We start from the raw sequence: 12,572 nt of genomic DNA, 5'->3' as shown, positions 1-12,572 counted from the left end.
GCCCTGATTAGCATCAATACGTGTAAATTTTTACAGGAATGTCTGACATTTAAATGTGAAAACTCCAATCCATAACATAATTGCACACACTTTTAAAAATAAAGTTTTAAAGACCTATAACTATGAGATAAAAGAGAGCGTATAACTTCTATAGTTAATACCCTATATAAGTTAAAATTGCTATTTTAGCTGAGAGAAGAAAAGGTATTGATTGAGCAAGATGCTTAAGCATGCATGTAATTTTAAACATAAAAGTAAAGCTGGCTGAAAAATACTGGTTGCTTTTCTGAAGAAAATTCTGGTGGAGTTTTTCATTTCCATTAAAATATTTTGGTTTTCCAACTGAAAAACAGATTTTAAAAAAATGAATTTTCAAAACTAAAAAGCTTCTTCTCAAAAGCTAAATTTCCAGTTCGATTCATTTTTGCCTTCAATAGGGAAGAAACAGAGCAGAAAGTTTCAATGAATAAAAATTCAGTGCAAAAATCTATTTTGCAGTTTTTTCCACCAAGCTTGTCCCTGAGCCTAAAGTTTAAGTATGCTTAAGTGCTCTGCTGAAACAAAGGCTAGATGGGATCATAAATCTGTCCTAGACAGGACCGATAGGCATGTTAGGGCTGGTCCCCGTAGCCTCTGCTCCTGACACTGTATGCTGGCTACCCAACTCCAGTGCAGCATCCCCAAGGTACTTTGTGACTGCTGAACGTGGCAGCCCAGCCCCTGCGCCGGGTCCCAGCTGCTGTTCACCTCCAATTCATTTGAGCCTGACCTAACCCACACGGCAGTGCGGGGGCTTGCTCTCTTCACTGGTGAGTGTTGTGAGCTAATATCACGTTAGATGTCACACAGATGAATAGGAGGCAGACAAGAGGAGCACACTACGCCCCAGCACAGCCTTGAATAACTTACATTTGCCTAGAAGCATGATGATTTGCCCATGGCTTTACCCATCCAACATCTTAACAAGAAGAGAATAATGATGAGATGTGCCAGAGGAAACCAGCAGCGGGACCTGCCTTGCTCCCAGCAGCGCTGATGATCTGCTCTCTGCATCAGGGTATCGCAACCCAAGCACCAGCTCTTCACCAAGCAGTCAGGCTGCAGTAGCTTTCGCCAGGTCTTTTGCCTTTCCTTCCTGGATTTGCACCTGCCAAGCTGCTTGGCTTTGCTTTGAACTCAAAGAATGAACTAGTAAAACTCCTCCCCACGACAAAACCAGGGTAGCAATACAAAAAAATTATACAAAATTAATCCAGGCCAGCGACAACCTGAGGATGGGGGGTTGGGGTGGGTGGTGGGGGAGAGGATTTATTCATTTTCATGACAATAGCCACAGAGAAAAGAGACGCTCTCCTGACTCTCCCCAGGGACTTGAATTGAATTCCCAGGGCTGCCAATCAGATCAAGAATTTAACAGCATTTATTCTCTGGGGAGGCTGTCTGGAGCCAGCATGTCAGCATCTGGATGTTGCCCTGAGCCTGCACAAGCAGAGCAGCCGGATCATGAATTTGCCTAGCTTGCCATGCAATGCGAGATTCTGAACACAGGCACATAGAAGCAGTTTTCTCTCATTTATGGCAACATAAACCTGGAGAGTCAGGGGAGCCCGTATTATTTCACTAAACAAACTCAAAAGGCAGAACACAAGCGTCAGAGCAGAAATCATTGTCATCTGGGCCATGGTATTGCTGTAGGCCCCACTCCCATAAAGCAGGACCTTGACTCAGGCTCAGTGACCAGCAACTGACTGGTTTAAGGGATTCGCATTTGGAATAGTGTTTTTGTTGGAACTACACCAATGCAGGCAGGGAAGGAGACCTAGCACTCTGGTGGGGCTGGCAACTGTTCTGTGTGGGACATTTTGCAAAGAGTTAAGCTATGGCTTATGTGACTTTTAAGCCAACTGCTTGCAAAATGAATTCATATTTCAGATTGTAAATAACACGAACCATTCAGAGTGCCGGGGGGACCATAAGCTCTTAGGTTCAATTACTGCACAGATGTGTCCCAGTTCAATTGTCACTGACTTTAGTAATAATTCCACATGTATATTTCTATACATTTAGCCTACACAGGTTAGTTGCATAGAAGTCCATCATCGACAATAATTTTCACCTAAATATCCCTGAGTCAGTATATTTATTACTATGAACAAAGCTTACGGGGCTGTTTCTACAGAAACAAACAGGACCATATGGGGGTCTCTGTCACTAGCAGTTAAATCTTTCCCTCGCTGCAGTTTCAATACTTTTGCTGTTGTTAAATGCACAACAAGAAAAATCATGGTGCAAAGAACGCCAAGTGCCCCTTTATTCTTTCTTGGAACACTTGTGTTAGTGACATTTTTAGATGTTGGTTAGAGCATGGTGGAACCAATGCAAGATGCCAAATTCTGCTGAAAATACTGGAAAGGTTCCCTGCCAGAAGAAGAAGGTTCCCGATTTCCTCAGAAACCTGAGAGCCAAAGGAAAGGATCTCCCACTTGCAGACATGAGAACTAGTCTCAGATGGTAAAATGTTAATTCCAGCAGGATTACAGGAGACAATTAGGTGCTGAAAATCGACAAGTCCAGCATGCAGTAATCTGCATCAATCTCCAAAGGCATCACTGGCATTTCCCCATCTTTCCAGTGTACCATCACTGAACCAGAATACAAGAGGACTTCATCTGGTGGAGGAGAATTTTTAGCTACTACCAACGACTCTGTTGCAGTAGCACTAGTGATGACAATGGATACCATGATTTAGCATGTTGCATATTTCCCTATATGGAGCTCAAATTATTTTGATATTATCTATAAATGGGTGCATGGCATCCATTGGAAGTTCCTCATCTTTCTTCTTTCTTTTTTAAGGAAAGAATGTTTCTGTATAGAAAGGAAGAGTTGATGGAGAAAAAAAAGCAAGGTTTCATAGAGAGTGCCATGGGAAAGGTTATGCAAATAACTGCCAGAAAGGCAGACTGTATTTTAGTGCAACTAACAGACAAATCCAAACTGAGAACTCTATATTATTGTTATTCACCCATTTAAGGTCCTATTTTCACTTCAGTTTCCATAGTAACCTGTTGTCCTAAATCTGCAGCACTTATAGCCTTTTAGTGTCATGGGTTCTTTCTTTACAGCTCTAATTACACCATCATCCACAAGGGGAAATGGCTGGGATGCTTTTCCCACCACAGAAACATTCAGGAAGTGCTGCTCTGTAGACAGAGGGAATATAAAACCTAATCATAAACCTTCAGACATCGTCCTTTTTGGACAATTCCCCATGTCACAGCTGTATGTTTTATTGTTCAGGTTTTGAACATGGGCCATGGCAGAAATAGGGATGGAATTTGCAGAGGAAAAAGGATTTTAAGGTTTGGGTTAGCTTTTTCCTTTCCTCTGTCTTTTTTGGTCTACGCTAAAGAATAATTAAATATGATAGAAGAAACTGGAAAAATACTTGTAAATTAACTACTCTGGTGCCACATGGATATTAGATATATAAGCCTGAATGAGGCTGTCAAGGCACACGGTCCAGAAAGACCTCCCACCGCCACAGGAATGAAACTCATGTGCCCTTTTGTTCATTTAATTCAGCTCTCAGGTCTGCATACAATTTTCTTCTCAGCATATGAGGGGTTAAAGTTCCCACCTAGGCATTCCAGATAGACTCAATAAGACTTTTTCAGTGTGCTAATATGAAACACACAGGGACCTTTGTCTTCCTACATGCCGGTAAAATGCCTGTTGTGCTATGCAGATTATTATTGTTATTATTATTTCTGGCACTGTCACTTCTAGCTATGGTGCTTCAAAGCAATGATATTAAAAACATAAAGGCAGGCAGCCCTTTGGAAATGAGGAATTGCAACAGCAATGTCAAGAACTTTTTATAGCACCATTTACTGAAACATCTGGAGGAAGTATCATCTAATGTTTAGCAAAGATAGCTAAAAGCCAGGACCCCGAGTTCTGCTTCTAGGTCTGTCGCTGCCACTGACTTTACATAACCTTGGCCAAGCAGCTTAAAAATTATATAAAATTAATTGGTACCCACCCTAGTTTGCTTCTTTACAACAGTTAAAGATGATGTCCAAGTTTTGCTGAAACTTTCCTCTACAAGCAATAACAAAAGATATGTCTACATGCAGAGTCTTCTGCTACGATTCCTTGTCCTTGAACAAAGGCATTCAAGGACATGGCCGATCATGATTACCCAGAACAGGAGCTTACTTCTACCAGCTGGAGCCAACAGGTTTGCTCTGGCCACCTATTTAAACTGCTTAAGCTAGACAGCCCACTTTGCCCAGGGCTCCTCCAGTGATCAGCCTAGAGAGTACCATCAATTGGTGGTGGTAACATCTTTTACCAGCACAGCTGAATCTGAAGGTGATGTTTGTCTCTAATCTGACTGTGGTGTAAGCATTCTCTTTAGGGGAAGGAGAAAACATTATGTCCATCTGTATACATTAATATGCCATCACATTTTCATAACATTTTCTAGCCTAGAGGCTGTCCCAGCTCTTTTGACAAAAAAAACCTACTCCGCACCTATATAATTTATACAGATTAAAAAAATCTGTGTATAGGCCAAGTTTCTGAAGCCTTATATTCCCTTGCTTTGTTGGGAGACACTTCCCTTATTGCTCCACTCTCAAGAATGCTCAAATTGAGTTCAACTGGAAATCCCACAGACAAGCTTCCTCACAGATTAGTCCATGATGATTGATTTAGTGAGACACAAAGTGGTTACTTAAAGTATTATCAATTGCTTAGAATAAACTTGAAAAAGGAGATAGTAGGAAAGAGGAAGAATATTTGCTTTTCTCTTAGGTGATCTTAAATCAGATTTGAAACAGGACGAAAATATTCACACTGATTTATTTCACCTTAAGCTAAGCTTAAAAAAAAAAAAAAAAAAAACCTCTCCCTCTTTGCAAAGTGAAAAGTCCTCTTGGTAAACCTTGACTCAGTAATATCTGTACATTAATTTATGTGGTGGAGATGCTATAGAACTTGTGTCATGATCTTTCCAACAGGTGTTTTGACATTTCTTACTCTGCATAAAGGGTATCTAATAAAAATGGGAAGCCAATAACACCAGACTCTACCTAGTAGACGCCTTACCCAGCAGCAGTTTGGGTGGCTCTGCCAAGCAGTTCAGCGTGGCACGGGTCCAGATGACACCACGAGCCGTAGCTGCAGCAATGGAGCTCTGCCTTCTATATATATATATTTTTTAGGAGGTGGTCTGTGATCTGAGTGTTCGTGCTTCAGGCAAGGAGTGTGTCTTATTAATTCCGTGATCTGACTTGGTGGAAATTTCCAAGAAGCCCTGGAGAAGAAAGATGACCTGCTGCTTTCCTGACATTGAAAATAATAGCATCATGTGTGGGGTAACTGCAGTGTTGCTTAATGGTTCCACAATGACCAAAAGACCTGAATCCCTGAATCTGCTTCACATGACATTGCAATTAAAATGATTTTAAAAAATGACCAGGACTGTAACAGCTCACAAAAAATAAAGCAAATAAATGCATTGGTAAAAAACATTTTTCTCCACATGGAATGTGTGTACAGGGGAAAATGTGTTATTCAGCAAGTCTAAAAAAATATTAGACACTGGACTTCTTCAAAGTTTTAAGCTAAGATTTGTAAATGTGACTACTGATTTTGGGTGTTTAAGTGTCCTGATGAATCTGTCAACCATTCAAATAAATTAAATTAAATTGTTGCTAATATTGAAACAACAGTAATCCTGGGATGGTAGGTGGAGAAGACACAGAACACAACACTGTCTTTTGGTTATATACACCATATATACAACATAGCATGATCCTCACTTGGAATCTCCCTATTACTGCACAGATCTTGAGCCAAAATACCAGCAACATAAAAATTATGACATCCTAACCATCCACACAGTCCTCAGAGCAAATGTAGCAAAAGAAACCTCAGAATATTCATTCAGACATAGGAGTCTTTTTTTTTTTTTTTTTTTTTGGCATTGCTGTGCTCTTGCCATAATTTCTGTGAGTAACTGAATTTCTACTGATGCATACAGCCATGGAAAGCATCTTGCAAACCCACCTGCACAAGTCTTCACAGAAACAGAATAATAAAACTAATCCCAGCAAAATCTGCACCATAACTATTTTCAAGGTTAGGGAATGTAAAACCTTAGATATTTAACCATAGACTGTGACTATAGTTACCAAATGTAGGGAGGTGTTTAAAGACAGCTCATCATGAAACAGAAAAACCAAGCCCCTGTCCTCCAGAACTGCACAGAAACCCACCTACTTTTGAATAATGAGTAAATTCAAGAAGAAAATTCCATAAGAAAGTAAGGCTGCATTTGTCAGGTAAATTATCCTTTTGTTTGGTATTCCAAATCCTGACACTCTCCAGAAGCAAGGAGCTGCCACGATTTACCAATACTTCCTGAACACAATGTGCTTCCAAGCCAAACCAGAGGCTGTGCTAACCCCACCAGCTATGGCTTTCCCAGAGCTGAGTGCAGTCTGATATCAACCTTACCCTCATCAAACTGTTACCTGTGCCAAATGTTTGCAGATGTTTCCCAGCTGTGTGAGAGGCTGCAGTTCTGACTGTTGTTAATGACACTTGAAAGGTTTCCTTTAAAAATAGCTCAGGCCCACTTAATCTATAAGTCTTGGGGGTGAGGCAGAATTTGTGTCCAGCATTCACAGCCTGTTCTGCCAGTTGTCCCCATGCAAAACCAGAGCAGCTCTCACATATGATGAGCAGGATGCGGGAGCCGAATCACCGCTTGGGCACTGTCAGTTTTTGCAAAGCTATTTCCAAACTATGTCTCAGGAGAATGAGAGGTCACTGAATTGCTTGTTTCCATATGAACTAACTTATGCTTCAAGATTCAAGCAATCTGTGTCACGGAGGCCACTCAGGTATATTATAAAGGGACATGGCATTGGCTGGAAACTACACAGAAACGAAAGGACAATACATGAATGTTCTTGATGGCTGGGAAAGCTGGAATGCAGCAGTAACAATTCATGCAGGAGAGATGGTATTATACACAAACAAACCACCACAGATATAAGCATTAGCTCATGCAATAGGAAAATGCGAGGGGGAGGAACCTCCTTGTTTCTTGCTGCCAGGGGTGGCCATTAACAACAACCCTGTCCTCCTCAGGGGCTAATGAACCCCTTTTTCACCCATGCTGGGTGGGGAGGTTAATTCCAGAATTAGCATAAGCATGGGAGACTCCTCTCTGCTTCCTCAGACAACATCGGAGACTGACCCTGTGCTCTGCATTCACAGGAGCACTAAGCCTCACAGATCATCATACTACATTCATTACTTATGTCCACAAATCTTCAGCCATCCTGTTTATTTGCAGTCTCATTTCCAGGTTTGGCACTTTGTGGAGAATACAACTGTGGATGGCTTGTTAGGGGCATGTGGGAGTGGCTGACCTGTGTGTTAGGGGCACTTGTGAAGAACGTCTGAGCTCACAGGAGAAACTCAGCAGCTCCAAAATGGCCTTTTCCCTTCAGTGTTCTAGTTAATTATAGCTTACCTCACTTCTCCCCATCACAAATCCCCTTCATCCTTTGCACAACTGTGCTATTAAGCGTAGCACACTCGGCACTGACAGGTGACCAATGAAGTGGAAGTTGGTTTGCCACACCAACCCTTTTTGATGGGGTTTACCGGGCTGGGCCTGACCTTTTCTTGCAGGCTAAGCCAATTTCCCTTCCCTGATATTCTGCTCACCAGTGCTGCTTTGTGAACGTTCCCACTTCCCACTATGAGGGTAGGAGGCATCCTCTCCTGGCACCTCAGTCAAAATCATCAAGACGGAGCAGCTATGGCAAAATGTGGGGAATATTCTTTTGATGACTGAACTATAACACCTAGACTTTTTCCTAAATACAGAAGAAAGAGGGGATGAGAGGAAATCAAAGCACTGCTGTGGTGCTATTACTCGCAGGCAGCATGTTAACAGTAACACTGGCCTAGACCAAGCCCTCACTTTGGAAAACAGTAGTGGAAGAACAGTCTACCGGAATGCTACTCCTCCCTTCCAAGCCAAGGTAATGTCTCTCTCATCTAGTACTGAACTTGCTGTACAGCTTCCAGCAAGCACAAGTCTTCCAAAAGCACCAGTCAGCCTGTTTTCAAGACAACTTGCAAAGAAGGGAGCAGAAAGGATGATTTGTGCCCGGTAACAAAATAAAACACAAAGTCATCCCATGTAGTAGACACACAAAGCTGAGCTCTGCACATCAGAACACTCCCTAGAGAAGGAGTCAAAGAATCAAAGCAAAGGAGCAGTGATACAAATAGCCTGACTTTTCAAACACATCAAAGGCCAGAAAACAAGTCCCTCTCTACCCAAGGGACCAAGATAGAAAAGATTTAATAGAGAATTCAAATGACATAATCACATAATCCAATAAGCTACAGTTAAACCAAAACACCTCTTTAGTGAACATCCATGAGTGGGAGAGAAAATGGCTCTGAAGTCCTTAGCAATGACGCCTTCTCTCCCTGTTCACACACCATCTCCTGCCAGTGGGACAGATCTGAAGGTTTGATCCTGTCTTCAAATTTCCACAAGAGAAAGTAGAAAAGAATGGATTTCAAAAAAACTGAGAAACAATACAGACTGACCAGTCACTGATAGCAGAGCAGTGCAGAACGTGGGCTGGATTGACTTGCCATGGAAGAAGCTGGTTAAAGTATTTATGGGAGAAAGACATGGGAGAAAGAATATTGTGGATCAGGGCAGAGGCTGGGAAGGAAAAAAGGAAGAGAAGAAAAATGCCCTCTCCAGACTGCTGCCAAGGTAAGTTCCTGTCTGTATCCTCCCACAGTACCCCACCTCTTGTTTTCATCTTATTTTGGACACCTTAAATCACCTCTTCCAGTCCCATATGATCTCTTCTCCCTTGTCCTTTCTGAATGTCTCCCTCTTGTCCTATCTGGGGCTCCCTCCATCCCATGTACCTGCTCCCTTATGTGCAGATGATCTCTTCCAACATCTTTCTATTAAGTCTACCAAGTGGGGAAAGGGCCTTTACTTTGCCATTGTACTGCAGTGGCAGCTGTACGGCCCGTTATGAGTCTCAGGCAGGATTACTCTCCTCTGAGGTTTATGCACAGCTATCTTCTGGGTTACAAATAGCACAGGAAGAGAATCTCCCTTTGATGTTGGCTTTGGTATCAGCCAGAAGCATTATCTCTCCTTTGACATGGTAGGTAGGTCTATCCTGTTCTCCTTTGAAACTCAGACAAATGGATTGGAGTAGATAAAGGAGGAAACTTTGACCTGGCCTGAGGAGGACAGATCAAGACTCTCATAACCCTTTCTTTGACAGAAAGCCCATTCCTGTCCTAATGCAAATAATCATGGAAAACAAGTTTTGCTGACTTATGCGTCCCTTGGGTATTCACTTTTACACCAGTCTCCCCAGTGCAGTCAGTGAGAAAAGAGCAGTAAATCTTCATAAAACATAGTAGGTGATAGTAGCACCAGGAAGGGTCATTTCCCCTTGCAGAGATAAGAGCAGGTGAGTACCAGTCAATGGGTACAAAGCCAAAGGAAGAGGGGCCCTTACTTCTTCTGATAATTTTGTGTATACAGATGTTTCTGAGGAATCAAAACATTATTCAGTGAATAGATACATAAGTAGCTGAATTAGCATTCATAAATACATTAACCTTGCACTGGCAGAATTCCACCAGTACCTGCTCTCCACCCTTAGGACTTTACTTTCTGCACAGTCTCCTGTCCACCAGCTCCTCTTTCATTTTACAAGTCATGTGTTAATCCCTGTCTTCTCTGCCTAAGAAAATAATATGCCCATGAGATATTTTATAAAGTGCTTTGCTGAAATCCAGCTAGATGTCTGCTGATGATCCATGAAAGTTGAGTTTTCTTATTAAAGACAGACATTAAATTGGTTGTAGACATGAGGACAGTAGAGAACTGGCTGAACTGAACTTTGCTGCACAGCCTTAGAATGTCACATTTCTGCTCCAGCCAACAGCAGTTTTAGGCCCGATCCCTCTGTTTCCACAGCAAGTGCAAAGTGAAAGCACCTACACACAATGCTGGGGAGGGGTGAGAAAGAAGGCTGGAATCCTGTGAGAAAGCACTTTTTCTTCTATTTAAGTAATCACTGTGGAGGGGAGCAGAGCTCAATGCAGCCACTACAATCCTAAGAGTTGGAATTAACTTATTAGAAAACGTTGGGCAGTAACCCAGACATGACCCCCATCTGGAATAAAGCCAGAAGGGGTCATCAACTCTTTTAAACTCCATGCTTTACGCAATATGAAATCACTTACTGTTGATGCAAAACATGACAGTACTGGCATAGGTTATTCAAGAAAAATCCATTACCTGATGTGCCACATACATATCTCTGTAACAGAGCAGTGTGTGTGTGTGCACAATGTTCACACCAACTGTACAGTGAATTTCAGAAACAGGGAAATAGCAGAAATGGGAAGGAAATGGTGAATTGTTTAATACTATCTTTTACATGGTGCGTTATCAATTGATTTATGTAGCAAGAGTCCCATAGAGTTAGTTCATGATAAATTCATGAGGCATGTGCTTTTGACTGCACAGTGCTCTTCTCATGTCTTGCTGATCCCAGCTCCCTCTTTAGCCAGCTTCCGGAGATGGTTTTCCACCTCACATGGTAAATTGATGCTATAGATAAGGAGGAGTATTCTGCATCAGTTGCCTCTTCCAACATGTCACATTCTGGAAAGGACGAGATGTCTTAAGAAGTCAGAAGATTGGGAGATTGCAGTGCAAGCAGGCTGACTGAAGGGGTTACAACTCTCCTTTTAATATGATCAGCATGTGTATCCAAGCATGGAGGAAATGACCGAGAGGAACCAGTTCTCAATCAATTGGCCTAAGACAAAGATGATCCTGCTATACCTGTGCAACCAACACATTCCCAGGTTCACAAGTAGCTTAGTGGAAAGATGGTATTCCTTACTAAATTGGGTGAGAGGAAAACTCTTTCAGGGAGAATACGATACAAAAGAAAGAGTATATAGATTTAAGAGGTGTGTTAGTTCCTGGCTTAGGCCTCAGATGTCACATTCTGCAGTCTGAACTTATCCCTAGTCTAAAGCTATACTGTACGAGCACAGCCAGACCTAAGGAGTAACTGGACACATTGCAACCAGCATGAAGCTCAGGACTGGTTAACCAGCAAATACTTAACCAGCTTTTTGGAAAGGTTGTGCAGCCCACACACTGGGTACTATATTGCTTTATGTAGGCACATTTCAGATCAGTATTAAAGATGACTCGGAGCACATTGTGGCATTCCCCAGTTCTCAGCCTCAGTTCTGCTCTAACTGAAGCCAACAATAATCTCAGCAAGCATTGCACCTGTTCAGGGAAGCAGAGAAGATAACTCTTCTCAAACCCCATACAGCTCTACAGTTCGCATCTGCTCAGTGTCTATAAACAATAAAGCTAGTTGGGGGCACAAAGGCTTCCTTTGGTTATTTTATTGGGAGACCTCTATATTAGGAAGAGCCAGGATTGCTACAGTGGCATGACAGTAATAAATATGTGCATAACAAAGTGATGAAACCTAGAGAGCAGAAAAGAATGGCATATTTACAACTCAGAACCAGCTTCGGCATCTTCACAAACGGTGAACTGTGGAAAGACAGCTGCTTTTCAGCACAGGCACAGCATTTACTTCTAAAGCATGCCAGGAAGGAGGATGAAGTCTTGGGAAAATTGCTGGCATTTGAACCAATTGCTACAGTCTGAAGTACTGCGATAAAGGCATACTCCAGAATCGTGATGCTGTGACCCACCACAAGGTAGGGAGCACTGACTTGGAAAAAGTGACCAAACTAGAGCTCCTGTGCTCTAGGGAGAGAGGCACCAGAGCAGATATATTACAGAATGATCCATGTCTCAGTTTCCCCATCTATAAGACTTAGAGCTGGGAGACACATAGCGAGGAGAGGACCTGCAGGAGCCAAGGACTGTGTGCTATGTTTGAACATTCTTGCTGGAAGGGACAGGCCAACAAGGAGATATTTCCTTACAGAAAGCACCAGTGCACCACTGTTTGATAAAGAGAGAGTCTTTCGGTGTCCAGATACTCAGCTCTGATCTAGTGGGTGGTACAAGAACCCCTGTCCTTTTAAACACCCTTGCTAAGCGTGGCACTTTGGGAGACACAATAATTAGCATAATTGACCAATTCAGCTTCTAATAATGTACAACACGCTCATTAACCCAATTAACCCCACACAGCACAACAACCATCACAAAAACGGTGGGTTGAGCAATTGATGCGGTGGAGGCAATGGCCGCTTGACAGCCCTGCTACATCCCAGCATGCTGACATGATGCTTGCAAGGGCTGAAGGCAACTCCCAGTGGCGGGACCCCCACTCAGCTTACAGATGAAGCACACTGCCACCTGAGCTGATGTCTTAGCCATGCACTCAGCTTTCCTCAGCTCTGTCCCAGGGCAATAGAAGGGCTTCCCCTCCCACAAGGTTTTGCCTGGAAGGGGCTGGTGCATTTAATTAAGC

This window comes from Apteryx rowi, unplaced genomic scaffold (assembly GCF_003343035.1).
Source record: "Apteryx rowi isolate R43461 unplaced genomic scaffold, aptRow1 scaffold_93, whole genome shotgun sequence".
Classification (NCBI taxonomy): Eukaryota; Metazoa; Chordata; class Aves; order Apterygiformes; family Apterygidae; genus Apteryx; species Apteryx rowi.
This window is presented reverse-complemented; position numbering follows the sequence as displayed.